This window comes from Nesoenas mayeri (assembly GCF_963082525.1).
Source record: "Nesoenas mayeri genome assembly, chromosome: Z".
In the NCBI taxonomy this organism is placed as follows: Eukaryota; Metazoa; Chordata; class Aves; order Columbiformes; family Columbidae; genus Nesoenas; species Nesoenas mayeri.
In genome coordinates, this window is record NC_137542.1 from 4420813 (window position 1) to 4447659 (window position 26847).

A 26847-nucleotide genomic window follows, 5' to 3' on the forward strand; every position below is an offset into this window, starting at 1 on the left:
GCTCTCATCTTTCAATATATTCCAGATGGTTTGTCATGCAATCCCATCAGTTTTTCTCATGAAAGATGTGAACAACAACCTCTGTCTTTCTACACATAAAATACGAGCATACATGCAGAATAGAGCAATAGATGCAAGAAAATATATTGCATTATATGGTTCAAAAGATAGCAGCTTTTGCTTGTTTTTGTAGTACACCATGTACTCTGTCTTGACTGAGAGGACTGTTGTCTCCCAACATTTTCAAAATTAGGCTGTCAAACTGGTAGAGTGGTTAGCTTTGGAACCACTAAGCTACCTGGTGCCACAGTCAACACTGGATTTTGAATTCTGAGAATCAAAGACCATACATTTAAAGGTCATGCATTTTCTGTCTCAACTCCACCCTATCAGGTTCCCTGAAATGCTTTAGTTCCTGAAATGGTAAGAAGTAAATCGGTACAATGTAGGAAGATGTAGCTTTTCAAGACCTTGGTTTCCTAACATAAATCACAACCATTAATAAAAGTTTTGTATTTACGAACAACTGACTGACTATATTTTGAATTTATTTTCTACACACAGGTGTTGCACAATGTTTTTGAGAATGTTAACTATATTTTTTCCAATGGTACTTTTTAAATTTTCATTTACAGTTCATTATAAACTTAGAAATTTGTCGGAGTCACATTATTATACACAAATAAGATACAAATTAAAGAATACTTTCTAAAGATCAGCATTCAATTTTATTCTCTAGAGAGCTATACTAAGCAAATGATCTTTCATAGTGATGGTTATAAAACTCTTTTTTTTTCAGATTACTGTAGAAATATTAATCAACTAGTAGATGAGTAATTTAGAAAGCAATACAAGGTGAGGCTTTTTTTTTTTTTTAAGGAAAAAAAAAATTTGAATGCCACAGAAAACATTTTTAAAAATCCAGAATGAACTAGAAAAGCTTTTTGTAATGGAAAAAACAACAACAACAAATAAAATTTTGCTGATGCAAATTCTTGTCACTATGTTTCAGTGAGGGAAAACTGCAGCTTAGTACAACTTTGAAAGAGCTACATTCATATGCAAAAGTGAGGAAAAACTGTGTCTGCCTGTTACATTTCCTATTTTTTTTTTTTTTCTCAGTCTCATATGACTTCTCATTAAACATCACTGTCCTGATTTGGCTCTTGGTTTTGATAATAAGTAAGCAATACAGATAAAAAATTCATTTGTTAAGGATGAGAGATTCACCTAATTGGAAAGGAACAGCCCAAATAACAATACTTTGTTGACATGGGATTAATACCTGACTGGATTGATTAGGTAAAAAAGATTTCAAAAAAATCTAAAAGGTGCTAAAATATAGACTTCACAAAGGATGTGGTTGAATTCAGCTGAAGTCTACAAGATTCTATTTTTAATTTCTAGAAAAATACAACTATCCTTCAGCACATCAGATGTAATTGGCTGTAATCCACTCAAATGTTTGAGTATTGTTACGCTATTAAATGTTTTTGCCATCATACATAGTTTTTTTGGCCTGCAGACCTTTCACTGTGTTCTTAAAATATGCTGATACAGTTATATCCAAAAGGAATAGGTGAAATAAATGAAGTAAACAAATTCATCTTGTTCGTTTGTTTGTTCTTGTCAATTATTTCTTGCCCAAAATTGTCTGAAGAACTATAAACCCATGCAGATCAGAAGTTAAACTGTATCAGCTGTAAGATATCCTTGAGATTAAACTGAATATTGAGGGTGGAAGTTTGAATGATTGCACAGGTTCATGTTTGTGTGTGAAAGGAGAAGAAAATTGAGAGTTAAGGAAGAAGGAAAAGGGGGAAGAAAGTGTTAGCAAATTTGACAGAAACTCAAGAAGTATAAGCTACAGTTCCATATAGAAATTCAGCAACAATATCAACTTAAAGTATAGCATCATCTTTCTTACTGTGACTATTTCTCCATATTTCCTTACCATACCTCCACCATAGCTGTAACAAAGAAGAGAAAGGGAAGAAGAGAAGCAATAATTGAAACAAAAAATAGTTAGCTTTTCCACATGCCTGTGGAACTGAGATTCGGTAATATAGCCTTTTAATTTTCCACCATTATGGAATTTTCTCATAGTCTCAGCTTTTAAATAGCTTTATATTTGAAGAGACTAAGTTATTGATGGTCTAGCTACATATTTTTAAAGTTTTGTTCTAAGTTTCTTTTCAAGCCTCTCTTCTTAACTGGAAATAAAACATAACTTTAAAATGTTCAATGATTAAAGCCAGAATTATTTTCAAAATATTTTATCCAAAAGCCAGTAAGTTAAGAATTCATGGTATTCTAAGTAATTCTTGTGGTTTAAGAATGGAAGGAACAAAGAAAATGAGCTACAAGATCTAAATAAAATTTCTAAAGCATATTTCTTGTAGTAAGTAACCAAGCTTTCCCAAAACAAAATAAGAAAACTCAAGACATAGATCTTGATGCATAAGTATCTGATTACTAGATAAACATTATTAGCCAACAAGTACACAGTTTAAAACGCAGGATTTTTGCAAATATCTCTATCAGAATGTACAAAAACTTCAGGCCATTGGTGAAAATGAGAGTTGGAAGAGAAAGAAAGATAAATCAGTAACTTCAGCAGTGACCAAGAGTGTCTTATTTCATGAATAAAGAACAAGAGATCCTGCTGATCAAGGCAAATGAACAGGCAGGAATGTGTTTTGTACTAGACATATAAGATACAAAGACTCAAGTAATACAACTATTGCTTTCCACACAAGTTGTAAAGCATGGCACTACAAGCTGACATTCATTTTTACAACACAGTTGTTTATCAATATGCTATGGTTTTGATGCATAATAAAATTCCTGATTTAAATCACTGGCGTGATTCTGAAGACCCGTTAAAGTGACTAAATAAATGCTTGTTCATCAGAATAGATTGCAGACCACAGCCGCAGAAACCAACCCTCAATAGACTGCAGGATTTGGAATTGATTGCTAGTGTTATGATTTATCCCAGTGTTAATGAAAAAAATCCTCTAGAGTGGACTGAAGGGACATTTTTTCCCATAAATCTAGACTTAGAACTCACCACAGAATTGATTGAAAAAAAAAAAAAAAAAGCCAGTTTTCCTCTTGGCCCAATGCTTCACTCAATTACACAAAATTACACAATTTGAGGCTTTTTTTTTTTTTTTTTCAAATGGTCTGTAGTCATAGAGGTCAGCAGATTAACTTTCTTTCACAGATGGAAAGTTATATTGTGTAATGATCTGAGAATGGCAACAATAAGGAAGAAGATGGAGAAATTAGTGTTTTCATGGGTTAAACTCTACCACAAAGAGGTGGAACCCCCAAACTCCGTGGTGGCAGGGAGCACAGGTTGGCAGCTGGCATGTAGGACCTGGCTCAGTATGGCCCATGGCCAAGCAGGGCAGGGCTGTAGCATCTCACAGCATTGCTGGAGAAGGGACTGTTTGTCCCAGGCTGGGATGAAACAGGGTCCTGGACCATGGGCAGGGTACAGAGAGGTCCTGGTAGGCTGGGCAGTGGCAGTGCCCCAGGACCTTACATATGGAGAGAGACAAGTCCTTGCAGAGGGGAATTCAAAACACTTAAATTAAGCTACTGCTCTCAATTACCAGCCAGGACACCAAAGCCTCTCTATGCATTGCACAAGAGCTTAAAGCAGACTCACTAACTATAGTGTCTAATGTTATCCAACTATAAAATATTCCATTCTATAAAACTGTCCAATCTGACAAACAGTATCAGAGACAAAAAATATTGGCAGGAAGATAAGTGAACATGACACTCAAGGCTTCATTATACTTCTAAGTAAAAGGCACTTCGGAACTGGTACACTCTTGGGAGGGGACAGGTGGATAAGGTCCAGGGTTGTGCAACAGTTTTAAGAGGTGGACATGCTGGATAAATTCAGGTTTATTACGGCAATAAAGTAGAGCCACATCTCTAAGGTCAGTTTTGTGGAATATTCATGCTTCCTTGACCCAATGTCCTGGTCTGGTGCCAGCTGACTCTGAGAGGAATTAATTAAGAACTTGTGTGAAGACTGCTTCAGTTTATGACCATACTCATAAACCAATTAAAAAGTGATAGCAATGTATTGACAAACTTCGGAACTTTTTTATTTGCAGTTGTTTCTTTTACACTTAGCAACAGATATATCCAGAATCCTATCTTTGTGAAAATTAACAGCAAAACCATAAACCAGCATGTTCTTCATCTTCAAAAACCGAGGGACCATAGAAGTGTTGTATGTTTCTTCTGGGCTGAGTGTTATTTGGAGTAGGTGACTGTGCAAATGTTAGAAGACGTATGACTGATTTGGCAGCTACTAGTCTCTTGAAATGGTGGTTTGGGTACAGAAAAGAGTTACTCTGTGTACATAACAAGCATGATACTGCTCAGTTTTTAAGGCAACACATGCACAAATGTCTGAGTGAAAATTGAGATTGAAAAGAATGGTTGCACTGAAGCTCAAAGCAAGGGGTGCTAAACTGGTTAGGGTCAACAGAGGAGCTAATGCTATGGTCTGGGTTTTGTTTTTCTTCTGTCTGCATATTCAGGGTGTATCTGGTTTCCTAGAATTAGTCTGCCTGGACCAGCTGTTTTTTGTTGAGTCGTTTTTACCTCATGTTCAGCAGGTTCAACAGGGGTATCAAAAGACACCTAAAAGGTAGGTACCCTTTCCAGGAACAGGGAGGGGAAGAAAGTGACTACTCCCTCTTTCTGGGGAGAGTAATGACCACAGCTATAGTGCAGCTGCCTTAAATCACAGCATTCCCTCAGCAGAGGTGAAAAGCTACAAACTATGAAGTTTATTAGCAGCGTTCTCTTTGGTTTCTGTGGGACTAGAGGACAAGGCGTGGAGGAACTGAGAGCATCATAAATAAGCTTATTGCTCAATGTGTGAAGGGTCACTTGCCACCTTTCTTTTTAAATAAAGTCTTTTTTATCCATTCTTTTCTCATGTAAGTGCAGGGTGCATTCCTGGATTGAAGGAAACCTGCCTGTTCTATTGGTTCACATTAGTACTATGCATATTTTCATCTTGCTGGTGCTCTGTAAAGCTCAAGGTCCTTCATTTTCATCTGAGCAAATGACTTGACACTAATGTGAGATGCTTGCTTTTTGCAGAAATGCAGCACCAGAGCACCCGCTTATGAAAGGCCAGTGTTGGTAGCAAAGTTCAGACAGATCCTTAAGGTTCATAAGTGTTCAACAAGGGCAAAGCATTAGAAAATAAATGAGTTGATGAACTTTTAGAGGTCTCCAATGCCTAATTATTTCAAATTATGTCCTTCTCATAGGCTAATACTGGAAGAAGTTAACCATAGTTAATTAGCATGTACTTTGGCAGTCTGCTCAGTTTAATTATTTTGCTACATTCTGTTAGGGCAGAGTATCCAGATAGTAATAATGATAAAAATGCCTTGTAAAAGTGCCTGCTTGGCTGAGGAACTCCATACCATTAATAAATGTTTTTGTGCCCTTATTGCCGAGTGGTGTATTTTCAAATGTTACCTGAGCAGACTCAATTGCTAGAGCTGTAGCCAGACACCTAACTGTTGCAGGAAACTAAGGAGTTAAACAGTATTGGGGTATATAGCCAGAAATCTTATCTGATTGGGAGAGCTGAAAGAAACAAACAAAAAAAACCTTCAATATTTCATGTGTTGTAGTCTTTTAAATTGAAGAAGAGACTGATGTTTTAATGACACTATACTCTATTTAGAGTTTCAGGAGATCCATTTGGCCAAGATCTTTCCTAGTTAGCATTTTTTCACCACTCAGACGGGTCTCATTTTGGGGAAAAAACAGAGACTACATGTGGCATACTATGTGTATATGGCAGCGTTTAACATGGTTGTTAGAAAGGTATGAGCAACGTAAATCCTCATTGTAGGTCTTTTTACGATATAAACTGAAATCCATCTTTTGAGTATGATTTTTTCATGTAGGTGAAAATTCAGACCAATTACTTTTTCTGCCAGCCTAGGAAAAAAACACTCGCATTTTCCTCTCACCTGTAAACAGTCCATAGAATATGCTTTTCAATAGTCAGCAATAAATGACATATGAGTATCAGTTTAGAAGGAAAAAACATCAAATAAGGTAATTATGGTCCTCATCCATTTCCTTCTGCATCATATTGTACAGGTTGTATAAAGCCAAGTTCCTGATTTCATTTTTACTGATGTAAATCAAAACCCTTGACATTTTAGACACACATTTATAAGGTCAGAGAAGAACATCATGTACCTGAACACTCACCAGGCAAGCTGTTTCTGTGCTATGTCTCTTCTCAGGGCAGACAATGTCCTTGTGTACCAATTATAGATGCTCACTATCACCAGTACACACCTATTTAGACCAAAATACTGCAAGATTTTTGAAGAGGACTGGTATTCTGTAAACGTTGCCTGGCTGGATAAACACACTATCAAGCTTTTAGTCTCAGAGATTCAGTGTTCATAGTAAAGTGTCCTTACTTAACTGCTTTTGTTTTCCAATGAGAAATGTAGAAATTTGTATTGAAAAGCTGTCTTGATTGTGTATGTGACTTTATTCAGTCTGTCCTGACAACCAAGCTGAAGTGAGAATTTTTTTCCCTTGCTGATCCCTAAATCAAAATAAAAGAGTATAGCTAGGCAATATGTCTGCACGTGACATTGCGTGCAAGATTGAGGGCAGAATGCCAATTGATGTTAAGATAAAGATGTTCTGTGTCATACGACTATTAACGGCAGGAAGGAAGTTAAACCTTTTGCAGTTGTTACAAGTTACATGTTACGACCCTTCAGAGATGAGAAACCTGCACATTTAGTGGATGACGAAAGCAGAGGATTTGGATCAGAGGATAGATGGTAGTGAAAAGATATTCACCGCTGCACGGATCTGCCTTTGTGAGATGATTTATTACTGTGGTCTGCAGCCATGAAGTCTAACACAGCTTTCTTATTCAAAGATCCTCAGGGAAGGAAAGAAAAAGCTGTCAGATAAGTAGTTTTACAACTGGCCAGTTGCACAGCTCAATGCTGAGGCAGGACATTACTTGACATTACAAGGTCCTTCATCTCAATCGGCGCAACTCCAAGAATCAACACAGGCTGGGAGGGATTGAGAGCAGTCCTGCAGTGAAGGACTTGGGGGCGCCGGTGGATGAAAGGTTGGACGTGAGCTGACAATGTGCTTCTGCAACCCAAAAGGCCAATTGTACCTTGGACTGCATCAAAAGGAGCGTGGCCAGCAGGTGAATCTGCCCCTCTGGTCTGCTCTGGTGAGACTCCACCTGGAGTCCTGTGTCCAGCTCTGGAGCCCTCAGTACAGGACACACATGGACCTGTAGGAGAAGGGCCAGAGGAGGCCACAAAGATGATAAGAATGGAACAGCTCTGCTGGGAGGACAGGCTGAGAGAGTTGGGGTGTTCAGCCTGGAGAAGAAAAGGCTCTGGGGTGAAGCTATTGAAGCCTTTCAGTACTTAAAAAGGGCCTATAAGAAAGACAGGGATAGACATTTTAGCAGGATATGTTGTGATAAGACAAGGGGTCATGGTTTTAAACTAAAGGAAGGAGAATCAGGACAGACATGAGGAAGAAATTTTTTACAATAGGGGTGATAAAACACTGTCCCAGGTTGGACAGAGAGGTGGTGGATGCCCCATCCCTGGAGACATCCCAGGCCAGGCTGGACGGGGCTCTGAACAACGTGAGCTGGTTGAAGATGTCCCTGCTCATGGCAGGAGTTGGACTAGATGAGCTTTGGAGGTACCTTCCAACACAAACTGTTCTATGATGCTTTTTTATTTTATTTGAGTAAAGTTTGAAACTGCACTTGGAAGAACTGACGGCAGTAAAGGCACAAAGAATGACAGATTGTCGTGCAAAACTTGCTCCATCCCATGTTTGCTTCCTTGTGTTTGCTATGCTGAGTGTCTCTTTCTGGTCTACCTCTGAGTGAAGGGTTCACCCACCGCAGGGTAGGCTCACAAATGTATTTGCTTTCTGGCAATGATTTTGAGACTTTTGTCATTACTTCTGAAATGATCAAATAAACAATAAATAACATGACCAACACCTCTTGAGAAACAATGAGGACACGTCTAGTCATGGAAAGTGAGGAAAAACACTGACATTTTCTAGTATATCATGAAATTTTACAAAAGCAAAGTAGTCAAGGCTGTGTCTTTTGAGAGCAGGTCTTCAAATTTAAAATCATCAGAATTATGAGGTAAATATTTATTTGGGAAGGCTTTTTTCATGCTGTAAGACATTTCTTAATGCAATTATAAAGTGATCCATACTTTCCTTTCCATACAAAAGTATTCTTTCAAAGGTCTCTGTCAGTGAAAATACATCTCCTTTCTGCTCTATAGTGCTTCTTGACATTCCCCATCAACCCAACACGTAGCAGCCAGAAGGATTTCTTTTGGAATGTTTCCCATTAACTAGCCTGGGGATGTTTTTTTTGTGGGTTTTGGTTAGTTGGTTGTTTTTTTCACTATATTTCAGAAATGCACCTCTCATCTCTCATTCTCACTCACAATGTCCTCACTTTTTTTAAGTTTTTACTTTAACATCAGGAATGTACTGTCTTTTTGTTCAAATTCACACCACTTTATTCCATTTGGCATCCTCTGAAATCTTATTTTCCTTGTTCTCCATTAACAAAACAGGTTGGGAAAATCTGTTTATACTTTTACAGAACAGTATCAATCTACAAACTTCAGTGGGAAGAAAAAAAAAAAAAAAAAAGATAAAATAATCTCCTTCAAGATGTCAGACTCTTTTGACACTGGGTTGAGTGACAACCTTCCTCTTCTTTAACAATTACATTCTAAAAAAGCCTCACTGATTAAAATCTGACTCCTCCTAATTTTGATTTGGGACTGCCACACATCTCTTATTCAGTTTTTGCACTGGAACCATAGGAAACCTACATAAATATCCTTGTAAGTGTAAGAAGAACATGCTTGTAAATTTCCTTTGGGTCAAAAAGATTAATTTGTTCTAATAATTAGCATTCAGGCCACTGAGAATTAAATACAACTTGTACAATGCTAAGCAAAATAGTCTACCAGGTTCTAATATCTACTTTGTTCTACTTGATTAAACACAACAGAAATGCCACTGGACCACTTGGAACTACATAACATACTTTTATACCCAGATGTCCCAGTTTCTCCTTCATTTGCATTTACTTAGACTTTTAAACTACAGTACTTGCTATCAAATCTCCCATGCAGAGAGAAAGTCTGAAAGAAATGAACTTGCTTCAGCCAAGTGCTTTTTTCTTTCATTTTTTTTCTCCCTTCATGGCATGAACCTCAAATTAACTTCAGGGAGAACTTATAAGCTGTAGTGTGGTTTTATTTGTATCAAGAATGAAGGGTCAGATTTTGTCATGCTTGCTCACTCCAAGAGGTAGTTTAACTCCTCTGTAATAATAAGAGACTTTACAGGGAATAAGGTATTATTGAGAGCAAGTGTCATATAATCTGGTTCTTAAAATATAGTTCTAAAATAGTTACTTTCAAAAAGCATATCCGATGAATGTGAAACAGTGCTAGGGTTTTGTATGTTTATTTTTAGCATGGAATAGTAGTTAGATCCTCTTTAAATGCTGAAAGGGAAGACATATCACTTGCTTGAATTGAAAGACATTATCAATATCAGTACTATTTTTAAAGTTAAACGCTGGAATTATTGTTTAACTTGCTTTTATCCCAGTATTAATAATCTCTGAAAAGAGCTGAAGTTGTAGATATATGAAAATATTACTCATTCATATTCTTCAAAACCATAAGCTTTCATATAAGTAGCAGCCCAGAAATTAATATTAATTTCATATTAAATGTAGTTGTGGCAGGTCACCAACAACTGTATTGCTAATAAGCAAGATGCAAAAGGTGGCATTAATCTGCCAAATCACAAATAAGAATAAGCAGTGCATCCAATTTTCTCTATCACTAAAAATGAACTCTTGTGTATTTGTTCAAAATGTGTCATCAAATAAGGAGTCGACATATCTGTATGAGAAATTCTTGACAGGGTTGTGTTGTTCCATTAACAGAAGAAAGGTCAACAAGTACCTAGACATAAAATAACGTCATTGTTATTAAACACATATGTATGAAACCATTTAGAAGACATCCATAAAAGAAGTATACTACAAAAGTACAATGTATCATCCCAATTAAATAGCAGAGCTATTGAATTATTTTAGAAAACATTCTTTCCTGATGAAATGCAAGCATTCTTCTCTATATAACAAAATGGATAATTTAATTGAAAATAAATTAAGGTTCAAGTCATACAAGACCTGATTGATGCTGGAGATGAGAGCACTGAAGTAATCCATTCAACCACATTAACTTTTGAAGAACACACATCCCATAGTCACATGTTCCTCTTCCTTGCTATGCTGTAAGCATTTTATACTACTGAAAACATAGCATTAAAGGACCTTTTTAAATAATATCTCATAAAAAATTAAATAAAGTAATTTTAAACTATGTGTTTCCTGTTTAAAACATAATTCAAATCCCAAACACATGTGTTTGTGCATAGGGAGGGACTTACATCTTTCAGTTCATTCATGAATGTAAGGGAGTCCAGTGAAACTCAAAAGTTGTGCAAAAAAACACTAAGACTTTAATGATTTAAGGAAATCATTATACCTCTATAGACTGGAGATCTATGCTGTTTCTGTACCTCCTCATACATAACAGCCAACATATTGCTTACGATGGAGATAAAGAGACTAGTAAGATGTCCCAGTTTTCTTAGGTTTTGGTTGGTTGGTTGGTTGGTTGGTTTGTTTGATTGGAGTTGTATATGTCCACAAAGCCACAAGGAAATTATTACTGTACCTGCCCCAAGTAGAAAACAGAGAAGCAGAATGAGATGGAAAAGAAGTGAATGAGAAGCAAAGAGGTAATTGGGGAAGCACTCTACTAGTTATAGTCTGTTCCTATGCTTCCTAACATCAGAAAGCCTTTCATTATTTTCCATTTATTTCTTTGAAAAAAATCAACATTTTGCCTCAGATTCTCTGTCCTTCATTAACATATAATATAGTAATTTAGTTGCATGGAGCTTTTGCTTGTAAAATCAGGCAAATAATTTTTTTTTCCACATGTTTCCAGCTGCTCTACCTATATAGCAGAAAACTCTGTCCTACCTTGTTTAGACTGCTAAATCCAATATAATCTCTTTTTAACAGCTTGTGAAGGAATTCCTGGGGACACACAAAATAGTCCAATGATATGGGATGAGTCCCTGGCCAAGTAACTGAAATAACAAATTTCAAAGGACTGAGCTGGTGAGAACCTCCCTGCTGACAGCAAGGAGCAAGACATGAAAAAATAACTGTATATTTAGGAATGCTTCTGACATTATAAAAACATCTTCTATTAACATTTTGAGAGTGAAAAAAGGTCATTTGCTTATAAATTTGAGGAGCTTAGGAGCTTGTAGTTTTACGGCTCTATTGATACATTTTCATGGTCATATGCATCAATCTACTACGTAGAAAATACCCTCATGAATTATGCTGATTAAAAATACATTTTTTATTTTTGGTTTGCTAGTCACAATCCATAGTTTTGGAAAATCCAATTTATAATGTTACAGGGAAAAAAATAATAATAATTAAATATGTGTAAATGGTCAAATAAAACTGAAATGTGAGCACCTCATCTACTGGAAACTGAACTTGTCAATGAAGGATGTAATCACTACTAAGTAATCCAGGTTTCCCGTGTGTTAGAACATCCAAAAAATATCCATTATTTAATTATCAACTCATTCATGTCAGTCTGAATAGGAAGCAATTTAGATAAAATTATAGTGTGTGTATTTCATGGTTTGGTTTTGAATCTTAAGTGAAAATGTCCTTGGAAATGTACTCAGTAAGACTTAATTTTAATGTTTTACTAGTTTCTAGAGCTGAAAGAGGATCTGAGCAAGATCTCAGCTGGTACGTACTCTTACAGGTCTACACTGTCCAGCTTGTGATTAAATGTTTTTGAAGATCTTAAAGAGTAATACGCTTCCTTCCACAGAGGGATGCTTAAAATATTATTTGTGTGATCACATAAGAAAATCATATCATATTTACCAGAAAACAATATACTTCTGGTCTCTGGGAGTCAAAAAAATTTGCACAAATATATTTGCTAGATGCAAATAATAAAAGAAAATAAGAACACTTTTAAGAACATTCCCATTTTTTCCAGCTCTCTGTATTTTGTGAATTTTCATTCTACCCATAGAAGCTTGATTAGTCTACTGATCTTTTCATTTCACATAGTAAAGCTATCAAAAACATGGAAACATTGTTTATTGATGTATTATTATAGTTACTGCAGTGGCAGCTTTAGTCATACTCTATCCTGAGAGACTCATTAGCCAAATGGAAATGTGAGGCCAGAAAACATTTCCAGTGTTCAACAAGATACCTCAGTTATTTGAAAAACAGTGTTCTTTTCATTATAAAAGTGCCAACTTCTTTCCAAGGATAATTTATTTTCAATCAAAACTTAAAAGCTATCTACACTTCCAAAAAAACCAAGGTTTTGGAAATGAAAGTAGTGCTACCCAGTCTTCTCATTGTTTCTCGATATTGAAATGGAATATGTTAGTATATTCCTTCTGTCCAGATCTCTACACCTGCAGGCACTATATGGGTACAAATCTGTGTTGCTTGGACACTCTCATATCCACTGTGTTCCAGTTCCACAGTCTTACATCGGATCTATGCATGTGCAACAGCAGACAGTGAACTGTAAAACATTACAGCCTGCCGTAATTCCCAGTGAAATTAGTTGGAAAAACTGCCACTCATTCAACGAGATTTTTTTTAATTTGGTTTCAATATTGTTGTTAGTAAAGAATATCACCAGAGCATATGCTTTGGGAGAAGTATAATTAACAATCTATTGTGTTTACTACAATGTCGTTAATTTGCACAAGACTAAAATTAATCTCTAAAAGAAATAGGCTCTTGAAATACTGTGCTGATGCAACCAATACACAATACCATATTAAGCCATATTGATAACAAACTGATAGTTTTATTCCATTTTCTGAATATCTGAAAAATTATTTTTTTACCCCAGTGACTCCTGCCAGTTCTGTCTTCCTTTGCAAAACTGTGTGTTTAAATATAATAACTTTTAATACCAAAACCCTGCCTTCCTTTTACTTTAGAATTTCAATAAAACTGGTCTTGAACATCACTGCTTGGCAATGGATTGTCTTTAGATAAAAATAAAAATGTTGTTGTTGTTGTTGTTATTATTATTATTATTATTATTATTATTGCTACTACTACTACTACTAATAATAATAGAAATCTTTACCGAAACTGTTCTCAGAGACCCATTGACTTTTAGATTCAAATTTAATACAGAAACAGTTTCTGATATTCATTCTCCTTAAGTTATTCCCCAAACAATTTCTCCTTTTTCTTATCCAAATTTTCCTGTCAATTTTAATATCCTCACTAAAAGGAGTGTGAACAATTTGCAATTTACTCCAAAAATGTATGTATAACTTGTAGGTTTGTACTAAAATAACCAGTGACCACAATTCCAACAATCTGACTGCTGGAACTTGCATTTTGCATCAAAGTTAAAAGACAGCATGTAAGTCTTCCTTTTTCCTTCAAACCAAATTTAGTGATTAAAGTAAAAACAGCCATTGGTATTCCCATACCAGGAATCCAAGAACACAGAAAACAGCATCTTTAAATTGGTCAACATTACTCATGCTTTTTTTTCCAAGTTCCTTGGTACACTACATTCCTCAAATATATTTTCCTTAGCTATGTATACATATATCTTTTTTACCTGTCAGGAGTATTGTAGGACTGAGTTGTGATTATGAACTTTGCATCATACTGCACTGGAAGGATATCAAATTTGCCTCACTCATTTCAGACGTTCATTAACTCAGATTATAAAACCTCCAAGTTTTCTGGGGTGAGAGTCTCATGTGTTAATCCATTACAACACAGAGACTGCATGGAAAAGTCTTATGAATTTTCAATACAGATGAAAAATTTCTCCCAACGTGGCCTCTGTCTAGTTCAAAAAAATTCCAGGAACTTTATTTGAGACATGCCCTTGGGCTTTCCAGTTATTTGCAAGAAGCATCATTGCATGATCTGTAGAAAATATTAACATTTCTATTAGAGCTCCTTAGCAAAACAGATTAAACACTAAAACATCAGTCAAAATAAGAAGCTTAGGGTCTTATCCAGTAGAAAGCAGATGCTGGTCTACAAAAGCTTAGGCTCTCACACTCCCAGGGCCCACTGCTCGTTCATACAGACCTATTGCTTTGACATTGATCATACAATACTGCACTGCTAGAGACAGGAAACATTTTTCCCCAAGTGGTTCTTCCCATCTCATTTACAAAATGTACAAATGAATTTACCCTTGTGAATGAGGTAAATAGCATGCCATAATACACTAAGCTGCCGATACATGTTGGATGTCATGTGTTTTTGCACTGCCATGACTTTAAATTCATTTAAATGTGAAGCTTAATAACAACTATCATAGGTTTGCAGACATAGCTGGGGAAAATCTGAATGTGTCACCATCAAACCAGAAACCTGCTACTCCCTGCGGACACGAGACAGAACCTCTCAAATCCTCCTTACCCAGTGTCACCCACCAGGACACCAGCCTAAACAAGAGCTTTGCTTTTAATGGGTTGTGAAGCTTAGTGGCAGACTTCCACACCTTTTCTTTCCTTTCTGACCTCAGAACCATTCATAAGCATGCTCTGAAGGAGATGACACTGCAGATAGCTGTTCAATGCAATGTGGCAGGATCTATCTGTTGCCGTAAGTTGTTTTGTCTTCCAACATTGTGTCTAGTAGCTAATTTCTGTATTTACATACTTGTCAATCCTTACGATACCTTATTTCTTAGGTGGTTTTTTTTTCTGAACTATTTTCCACAAGGTAAAAGCTTTCTTACATGAGAATTCCTATTTTATTATTGTCATCCATTTTCATTACTGTCACTTCAAAAAATAATTGAGGAAAATAACGAAACAGACTGCCAGAATGTATAACATACAACTTTTGTGAATACATTTTAATCATTTTATGGGAAAAAGCAGTCTTTTACAGGTCACATTCACAAAACTTAATTAAGAGCTTTATATTTATAGTAGATTAAAAAAAATAAATTCACTGAAACTCTTTCCAGTTGTTAATTCGCTCGTTTATATTAACATACAAAATTAGCAAACATTTGCTAGATTCTACTAGAAAATATTTTAAATGGAATGGTGTCATTTCTGTCAAAATTGCTGAGCTATATATTGGAAGCTTGTTTTTGGAAAAAAAAAAAATAAATGTTGCTCTGCTATTAAAATAAATGTCAGGGTAAAATTTGGCAGGCATTTTCTTTGTCCATTAGTGAATTTCCTTTTAACATTCATTATAATTGGCTTGCTTATTACATTACTTATATTTTATTAATGTTTAAAATGTTTTTGTTTCCCACAACAATAGAAAAGGCACATACAAAGTGCCAAAACCACCCTCAAAGAAAAGGTATGCAATCCTGCTGATTTCAGAAGTAGCTACAAAAAACAACTTGGCCAATTGCGAGCAAAATTAAACTTCCACATATTAAATGAAAAAAAATACTCCTAGAACCTTGGTAACAAGGTGGTACACTGGACAAGTTTGAAAGAGAAACACTGAGACTGCCCCACTATGTGCTTAAATTCAGTGTTCTGGAATCCTTCCAGCAAAGACAAACAAGAATTTTGCTTCAGAACCACAAGTGGTTCCATATTGGCCACAGTGGCACATTTATTATCAAAGAGAGCTTAGCTTACAGAACTAGTATTCACCCAAATCTATTTAGTTTTTTGTTTTGTTGGTTGTTTTTTTTTTTTTTTTCAGGTTAGAGGTAGTATAAGGCTGAGTTTTTCTCATGTGACTAACCTCTCTGCCTGGAGATCCACAGGGAATCTCCAAGTGCAGAGATTTATGAAAATAAAAATTAATAAGAAAAAGTTAATTGAAGTATGGCAATCTCCAACAAAGGCTTGACCTGAATGAAGAAGTGAATGTCTGGGTCAGGCCAATCAATTTTTTTCTTAGCTCTGTAGCACATTCACAGTGCTACTACTTAATCAGTCATCCCCTGACAAAGAGCATTTTGAAATCTCTGATGAGGACAGAGATACAGGGGCTGTCAAATTAACACTCATCTATTTCTCCAGAATTCTCTAAAGCAGCAGCAGAGCACCTAAAGAGCTCAGTTTGCAAATGTACACAATTTATATTGAAGGTAAAGTTCATACATTATATACTAAGCTCCAAGAGAGTGTAACCATGTTGTGTTGACTTATTTATCCCAGTCCTGTCCAGAAAAGCAGGTCCCTTGCATCTTTTAGCAAGCAGCTACATCTAAATGCCGATGTCCCATCCTGCTGCTTCCCTTCAGGCACACCCCACACCAGTGACCTGTTCCCCAGGGCTACATCATCATGCTTGCACTAATTACACAGCCAGGTGCAGCCCTGCCTGATTGCTGGGAGAAAGCAGCTCAACATGATTAGTTACAGGCTTTGTAGTACAAATCACAGAAATAATCTGCCAAGCCTAAAATGTTCTGACAGCAATATTATCTCTCAGGATGGATTTGTTTTTCTTCAGGAAATATAAGTCGGAGGCTCGAGTGCAACTTAAAAAAAAAAAAGTGAAGTGGAAAAACAGTCCTATGGAAAGATACAATGCAAAATAGTGACACCTCTTGGGCTATCAACATAGGATGAGGATGCTACCTCAAAATAACAGCTGGTCTGTTTTTCCCACACTTCTTTATCTCGTATTGCTTGTTAAGGGCCCTGGGGATTTGCTGTAACACCATCAATTGCTGAAGCAGAAAGGAACAACTGTTATCTATATTTCATTCCCCGCTCTATCCATAGTGCTTATAATTATTATGGATGGAAAAGACATATGAGAGCATCTGTGACAGTCTTGAGCATTTAAAGACCTTCCTACATAGAAGATACACTTCTGTGCCATAGTAGAACTATAAATCTTCTTTTGGGGGAATGTTTCATCATACTTCATAATAACATTGTCAAAATTTGCCAGATCATTGAAAAGTTCTTCAAAGCAGAGTTCACCCAGGTTTTGAAGTTAAAAAAAATGTTTAGCACAAGAACTTCAGTTACCATTTAGTACTCAGTAAACTAATACATTTTAAAATGTATCACAAGAAAATAAAGGGTTTCAAAGTAATACAGCTACTTAATAAAAGATAATAAAAATATAATTTTAATTAGTGAAACCAAACATTTATTTACAATGAGATATTTTCATTAGTTTCAGCATTATTTACAACTCTTTGGAGTAATGCATGCATTTACATATAATAATTCAGAAACCATTGCCATTTTATATCCACTATTATGAGTGCATCATTTCCTCTGTCCTTAAGAAATTTCTAAGTAACCTGGTATGGGCAGATTTTGTTCTCAGAAAGGGAATAAGAGGGAATGAACTGGAATGTGTTCAACAGTTTTCTAACAGCAATATTTTTCCATAGCTCTTCCACTTAAGTGTAAGCTTAAACAGGGTGAAGTATTCAAAATGGACTCCAGAAAAAACATGTATACCTCATCACAATCAAGTTCAGCAGAATGAAGATGGTGAGTCCCTAAACCAGAGACTCTTTGGCACAGCTAAAAACTATGGAGACTTTCCAATAATCATAAGAGAAATAAAAGGCAAGGCTCATTTGAGAGCTTAGCCACAAGAAGCACTGGCTTTCTGCTGAATCCTACGCCCTCATTAAAGGACTTTTTAGCTTGAAATAAGTCTGGTTTCAGGGGTTCTGATAAAACACCTCCCCAGCCAGAATGACGCCTCACACCTGCAAGAATATTAATGTTTGTCCTCTCATACCTAGACAATTAGTTTAGAAAAAGTGCTTTACAGACTACAGAATGAGGGCCGGATCCTCTCTCAGGCCTTTAATGGCAATAAGGCTTTTGTGAGAGTAGAATTTTTCTGAAGCAACGTATGTGAATCAGGTTTAGCTTTATACCTTTAAGGACGTGGCAAGCGTGTCTTTATCCTGCTACATGACTTTGGAAAAAAAAAGAAAAAGGGAATAAACAAAGTTTGTCTATAACATTCACCACATTGAACAACAAGAAAAATATCTGCACTTTTCAAGTGTGAAGTTTTTGGGTTTTTTTTTAAATATACTGCTCAGCCTAATCTTGACCTTTTTTCTTCTTCTTTCATATTGTGCTTTATGAGAGTTTTTAAAGAAGAAAAGCTTTTATTACCAGCAGCGGGAGCTGGTCTAAGGCAATGGATCACAGGATATGATCTCCTGTAGTATTCAGTGTGTATGAAATGGAGTTTTAACGGGTGCTCCAACTGGGCTGAATTCTGAAGTCATGAAAAGTTTATCATTCAGTTTAGGAGCAAATGCATATACAGAAGCTGAATCATTATGAAAATCTTGCAGCACATTATATACAGTAAACAGAAAACTTTTTTTTGGACTGGGCATCGTTTTACTTTGTATATGTGAAGCACATGTGTATATGTGAAGCACATTCTGCAAGTGGTTCCCATGGTAAAACTATGATGGAAATAAATGCTTCTGCTAAGAACATAATCAAGATAATTTCATATGTTCAGAAAAACAAAAAAAACACCAAAACCAAACAAACAAAAAACAACAAAAAAACCCAAAACAAACAAACAAACAAAGAAAAAACCAACAACAACAACAAAAAAAACCCAACACTTTTCAGTAGTGCTATTTAGAATGTCAAAAGGGACATAAACTTAAATTATCTGTAGTGGAGGAATATACTGTACTTTAAATACCAATAACAAAAGAAAAATAATTTCAAAACATCACCATATAGTCTGCAATCATATTTGCAGAGTTTGAAGTATATAACAATGAAAGACATAATTATGTATGTACTGAATTCTGATTATATACTCACACTTGAAGCCTTATTCCTTTTTATATTCTTACACTTATCAGCAGGGTGCTTTTCAAATTGTATTTTTACAAACGTGGTACAAGAGAAAATCAAGGACATTTCAGATTATTTACTATAAATGCTAACAAAAGCTAGTTGCACCTATAAAATCCAGCACAAAATTCATCCAAAACGTATCATTCCTTCCTCTAAAGAATTAAGATGTCACTGTGTGCCTTGTTGCGCCAAACGAAAAACCAGTTACAAGTCAAATAATTGAAAAATATTTATTTTCTTTGAGATTCACTAACATTAAAGAAATTTGTTAATTTGTTAATAATGTGCAAAGTTCTGTAATTAGTTACAGTTGAAAGCTTAAAATATTGTGGTTTATTTTCTTTTTGTAATAGCACATTCAAAACTGGACTTTTTTTTGTTTTTTTTAATTAGCTTACTCTCCAGAATTTCAGTATCCTGGAGAAGAATTTGGAGGTTAACTTCAAGAGTTTTATACTAGAAATGACAAAGAATGTATACTCTGGATATTTAAATCATTGAAACACAGAAGAAAAGGTTTAATCTGAATATACATTTCTCAAAAGCATAATGTTACCAGAAGACTAGCACATTGCAGAAATTAAGGTGTCTTGCAATAGTTAGACCAATGGTCAAATTAGCACATTTTCAATTAGTCAATACTATTTTGCCTTGTTTAATGCATAGTATGCATAGTTTATGTAACTAATCACACAGAAATTTTGCTTATCAGGACATCTCAAGCTGCTTTTTTTCTTATTTCAAGGTTTTGTCCAAAAAAGTAACCATAAGTTCGGGGAAAAAGTTTAGAGAGAAAGTATGATTTTGCCCACAGTAGACATTCCTGACATCATCTGAACCCAAGAAACCCCATTATTTGTTTTAGAACATAGAAAATCAGCAATATGGTTGATCTGGGCAACAGGTGTATAACTACATGTGGAAAAAAATTAACGTCTGACCATATTGGAAGGTTGTAGCTGTCATAAAAAAAAAAAAAATATGTGTGTGTAATTTAATAATTAGTGGAAAAGAGCTGAACTGCCTGTGTTCAGTCTATATTTACAGAATTAATAGCAGGAACTGAGCCTTAAATGCAAGCAGACAATGTGTCCATACTTTCTCCACTATCTGTATAGCAGGCTTGCATAACAGCAAGATGTTTGGTGGCAGGCCCCAGCACACAAATTTTGTGTAATTTTACCTGAAGTGACCATGTTACAAATCTGGGTGTGATAATGTAGCAGGACCTTCCCAGCTGCTGCTACTTGGAGTAGAAATGAGAGCTGAGAGCCTCTGCTTTCTTGCTTCCAATATTCTCCTGATGAATCCAACCAGCAAGAGATGGAGGAAGGTAAATAGGAATGAGGGGAGAAAAAAAAATCATCCTGGAACAGCAAAATACGTGAGGATGGAAAAATGGCTTAGAAGAAAGACAGTTATCAAGCAAGGCTCTTTGCTGGTTACTGATGGGACTTAGACAGTCACTTGGGAGGAAGAAATGAGGATAGCTGAGCAAAGAGGCTGTGAGTAAACATGCGGAAAGGAAACACAGGCAAGTGGCATGAAAAAAAAGATGATGCAAAACAGGTTTGACTGGACAAGACATTTGGGTTACAAGTAAAATAAGGTGTAAAAGAATTAATTTGTGCTGACCTGAAACCCATCAGTGTATTCTCTACTTTTGAAATCTTCTTTCTCTTTTTAAAATACTGCAGGAAAAGTTATCATTCTGATATTTTTATAAGTGAGCTGAGAACAGAAGGAGGATTTCTGAGGGTGGGATAATCATGCCTGAAGCACATTAGGGACTTAATTTTTAATTTCATTCCAAGCCATCATGCATTCATTTAAAATAGGCTATTTCTTGTGGAAGAATATTCAGTAAAAGTGAAAAATAAAATGTCAGAAGAAGTCCTAGAGCCAAATGGTTTTAATTCAACAAAGACATCAATAGAAGGAAATATTAATGCAAAACATTTTCAAGTGAATTTCATAGATGTTAAGGTTAGTAAATGTTGTTCTGACAAGAAGTAAAATATTTGCAAACTTCATGTTTAATATTGTAAAACAATCAAACAAACATAACCACATTTTACTGTGCTGGTGTCATTAATTCCATCTTTGAAACAAAGAAAAGAATCTCAGATCCATAGATGAGCCCAGAGGAAGGGAACTTAAGAAGGATTTTCTAGATTTTATCTTCAGGGTTTTCGTTGTCTGATTAATTAGAAAAGCACTAAGAATTCAGAAATTATATAATGGCATTCAAAATTCATCTTTCCCTCTCTAGGACAGTTGTTTTTTATGGTGCTTTTCTTTGTTTGTTTCATTTTTATTTTTGTCTTTGCTTTTACTTCTTCAGATACAAATTTTGGTAAACATACAAAGTTAGAGGAATGAGTATTTTGTTTTAGGATCCTGTCCAAAGATTTCAAGGGAAGATGTGTTAAACATCTGTTGAATACTATTGTTTCTGAATGATTGATGCTTTTCTTTCAGAGAGTATATCCCAAAGTTACAATCATGAAGAACATTTTGGGTCTGATTGTTTTTGGGACATCGAACATCTCTGGGAATTCATAAACTCCCTTGACTCCCAGTAACTGCAGAGCTGGACTATGATTTGTTTTATAGATTATTACATAGGGCTTGATCCCATCAAATCCCCATAAACGGAATAACAAAATCTCCCTGCCAATAATGGCCCTTGAATAGTCCTTTTGCCTGAAATTGCTAAAACAGATTGTAAAAAACAAAACAAAACAAAGATTTTCCTTACGAAGTGCCTTTGGCATGCATTACTGAGATGAATATGACAACAATGAATATTTAGCGACTTTGCCAACAAGGAGAAATGACTCTGCAAAGTAGAAATGGATTCACAGGAAATAGCAAGGTTCTGCTTTGACTCATCAATAAGAAATGAGGAAAAGGTACATAAGAACATAAGAACGGACTTACTGTATCACATCGAATATAAAGAATAATGCCAAGGATGAGCTATAAGAATAACACCTAACCTCATATCCTGTCTCTGATATTTTAGTAGCCTATCAGTGTTTCTTCAGAGGTAAACAAAGTCAGGTCAGGCATACAAAGGGCTTGCCCAGCTTCTAGCAGGACAAATTTTAGGCTTTTTTTGAGACAGAGGCAATATTACATCTTTGGTTTTAAATTCCTTTTAATGAACTTTTCATTCATGTATTTACTAATGATTGTTTTTATTGTAGGTGTACTTCAACAAGCTCTCTTCCTCTATTTCATCGTAGGATTGTCTGGATCTGTTGCAGTTTGAAAAATGACACTGAAAAGCAAAAAAATGGGGGACATTTAACTTAAGATTCTGTGCACTGGGAATCACAGATAGTGTGATAACCTGATTTTCTGTCTTGAGTATAAAGTGACCTTGCTCATCAGTCAAATCTCCTAAGAGTAAGAGCACTAACTTGGGTTACAGAAACTTTAAGTTTATATGCACAGATATTTAATTTCATTTCTCATCACATATTTAGCAGCTAATAATCTGAAAACATCTGACAGATCAGCACTATCTTGGGAATTTTGCTGGCCATCAGGATTTTCTTTACTGCAGATGGTGAGAAAAAGGGAATAATTCATCTCATTCTTAATCTAAAAGCTCATCTAACCTAAAGTAGGTTAGATGATTTAGGTGACTATGTTCTACAAGGGCCTATTTCTTTCCCTTAGCTGAAAAGGGGAATGTTCTTATCTGACATTGCAGGCTTATAAGGTTCTGCATGTTCCAGGGACAGTGAAATGGGGAAGAATGATCTACGTTTTGTATAAATCATTTTATTGCTAAAAACATTGTAAAGCTGCTAAAAATGATGTGACCTATTGTCTTTTTCTGTCAGTGACCTTACATTTTTTCATATATTTTTGTATTTCTAGTTTAGTAAGCAGTTATTTCCATATATGCATGCACACAGACACACACTCATGTGAGCGTGCACAAAGACTCATAGCTGTATATAAAAATGATTTATGGCAAAACCCACAACATGTAACTTTTTTTTGTGTGTGTATTCTGAGAGTAGAGGAAAAAAAACTTTCCTTTCACATAAAAATCATTCTGATTTAGTGGCTCCGTTGTAAGTTGCTATTTATTTATTATATTTTCTGAACAAGGACATTAGAGTAGGTTTTCTTTTGGATTGCTATAGGCTTGTTTTCTTCTCCAGATAGACTTCTGTAGGGGGACACATGTATGTAGGAGGATAATCTCCTCTAAATTTTATTAATATATTTGCTATCTTTCACTTGTTATATCTCAGTTAAAATGATATCTGATGATTGAGTTTTGCTTCCAAAATCTGTATCTTTTGTAGACCATTATAAGTTTTTTGTTTGGTTTTTTTGGTTTGGTTTGGGGTTTTTTTTTTGTTTGTTTTTTGGGTTTTTTTTGTTTGTTTGTGTTTTTTTGTTTTTTTGTTTTTTCCCCACAAGTAGAATGAGATATATTCACTTTTCTGAATATATGGTCTCATAAATGGACCAAAGATTTGAGTAATTCAAAATTTTTCAGCCAAACAACTTTTACAATCCTAACTGAAAGCACACTGAAGTGGATCAGCGTTGATCGAATTTATCTCGAAGACAGAGAGAATACATGGAAAAAACTGAGCAAGAAAGAAACTTAAAGTTCCTATAAAGAGCACAGAAGAAAAAGTGTTGGAAATCTTAATTTGCAATAATTAAATAATGTAACTAACTGGAAAAAAATCACTTAAGTAGGATTAGTTTAATAGGATATAAGATGTTTGATCCTGTTAAAAAGCTCTTTAACATTGTGAAGTATATCATACAGAAAATGTTTTTTATTGTTATGTCAAAAAAAAAAAAGTTGAGCGGAAAAATGTAAACAGAATAATGAAGAAATAAGGTGATTTTCCATTGTAAAGATTCCTGACTGTGGATAAATAAAGATGTGTTTATCATGCACACTGTAGGCAAATCCGTGATGCTATACCAGCACTGCTTCTATTACTCAATTTAATTCATTTGGCATTAAATCCTCTATGCCTACAGTTTCAGCATATAATGCAGACACACCCAAAAGCAAAATCTGATCTTAATTGGAGTTTGATTTTCTATTGACATTTTAACTGACATTTTAACTTTGTCCCAGAGTTTTTTATTAAACAAACAGAGGCAGTGGACTACTCAGGATCACAGAGTACAGTCTGTTCCACGCAGTAAGTAAAAGAACTTCATTACAATCATTGAAAACTGAACCGAGATGTTGGATTACAATTTCTAGATCATATGCTACACTGCTTGAAGTATACATTTATTTAAAGCTATGTCAACATATGTGTTAAGAGCAATGATAACTAAATAAGGTTTCCTCATTTCTCAGGAAACAAGCCCTCCATTACACTGTTCACTCATAAAAATAACACTCTTAGCTAGCATGTTATTTGGCCTTTTGTTTCACAAATAGTTTTCAGAACATACTTAATATTGGAGCTATTATAAAGCAAGACCATTTTTGTTTTCCTTATCCTCAAGATATCTTCAGAAATAATTTATTCATGTTCCAAGGAAAGTGAACAAAAGGTTATAATGTATTTGAGAATTCCTTATCAAAGTAATTCCTTCAAATTTGATACTAATCAAAAATTGCCTTTCATAAAAGTTGTTTATTTCATTTCACTTTTAAAATCTATGTTATAGTCTGTCATGATTTTTGAAATCACATCCAGAGTCCTGACACTGCACAATCATGTTTCATCTCGAGAAGGGGCTTTCCAAAACAGCGTAGATAGTAATAAAATTATATTTGGAAGAACTTCTGCCTCATTATACAACAGCAAAAAGGGAGTTTAACTTCCAGTATTAACAGGGTTTGGGGAATTTTTTTATGTGGGTTCTGCTTACAGTACTTCTGAGAAAATGTAAACTGCATAAAAGAAGAACAAAAAAGTTAAAAGACTTATTTTTCCAGTAATATAATCTCATGAAATGAAAAAAAAAACCTCAAAGTATGAACTAGTAGGCTTTAGTAGTATGTTCTGGGATTCTTAGGTTGCTGAAATAACATTTATATTCCACTGCATATTTCAACAGAAAAAGAGCTGAAGCAGGACATTCTTGATGGTATAAGTTCATTTCAGGCTACCTTCAAAAATTACAATATTATGCTTCACGAACCAAATTTGACTTTATTTGCAATTTTTAAAAATCAGCTTCTTTCAGATCAATTCAATCAAAATTAACACTGGTGTGTATGTTAAGCACTGTTTAGTGCTTAAACCACATCTATCTCTATGACATCCCTTGTGCTTGAGATTCCCAGAGATGACGCTAGCTTGTGGACATTTCAGAATTTCACTGAAGGAAAGAGATCTGGTTCAAATTAGTTTCATTTAGTGTGTTCAAACATTCTTCTTTAAGTAGCATTCAATTATTTTTAACAAAGAATGAACTTTAAATACGCCTCTACAACTGATAGCTATTCCCCCAGAAATATCAGTGCAGCCTATATTACCCCTCCCAGACTGAAATTTGACTGAGAAAAACGATTGCCTCTGTATTACTAAAGTAGCTAAATTAGTTCCAAAACCACTTTCTAAATAACTTTGCTGAAAACAAGTAAAACAACAAAAAACACAAAACCAAAAAAGCCCAATGTTGAATAAAAACACAGCAGATGAGGTTTCTAATACCAAAATTCATCATCAAAGGCCTAATCAAATTGTTAAAATGGTCTAGCAGGTTGCTCTGTGAGAAATAGTTAACTGGTCCTCGTGGATGTTCATGTATTTGTGGACATGAAATATCCAAAACTGTCCCATCAAAAGTTCCATAAAAATAACAATTTCATCTCATATAAGCAAAATATTTTAGAGGAAACATAATTAAAATAGGCATAGGCATAAAGACAGTTTCTGCTTAGGTTTACCCAGACAGCAATGCAATAATCTAATACAGTCATTTAATAAAAAAGGATCAAATTCTTTTTTCAATTGTGATATCAAACAAAAACCGCACTCACAGAAAAAGCTTTCTATACCAGTAGCCAAAAAAAATTTTGAACAATGCAAGTGACCAGTAAATGTTGAATTCCTCCTGACTTTCAAAAATAATTCTAACACAACTATAGCCCTTGTTTTTCTGTCTTTTCTGTGTCTACTTAGAAGATGTTAGCATCAGCTAAGTACCTGCTATGACACTAGAAAAAACAGTAAAATTTCAGATAAAATTAGTTATTAGTTATATTAGTCATATTAGTCATGTTAGTTATATTATTTATATTAGCTATACGGCGCTTGCTCAGGGGATGCTCCAGCATCAGCAGAGTCCAAGCAGGGCAACAAGTGTGTGCAGGAGCAGAGGAAGAAGCCCCAAGCTGCTCTGCTAAGGAGAATGAGAGCAAAGGGATGGCATGGCCACAAGACAAGGGGGAGGAAGCAGTGTGGCTGGGGATAGCAACCCCACCTGTGCCATTCACAACACCGAGACTTTCTCTGCGGTTGTCAGGTCTTTATTTTCTTTTACTGACCGATAATCACAGCCAGAGGGCCGGGAGCCCTGCAGGGCCAGCTCATGCTCAGCTGCTGGCCCAGCCCTGGTTTCGGCAGCTCCTGGGCCGTTCTTCTAGTGCTGCCGGCTGGGGGGCCTCTTGGGGCCCGGAGAAGAGTCCTCGGGGCTGCCAGCCTTCCTCTTCAGGGCTGGCCGTGGCCCGGCAGAGCTGCCTTCTCTACCCCATCTGGGAGAAGATGGACGTGGTGCAGCCTCATCAGGCTCCTCCATTAAAAGAAAATTTAAAAATAAAAA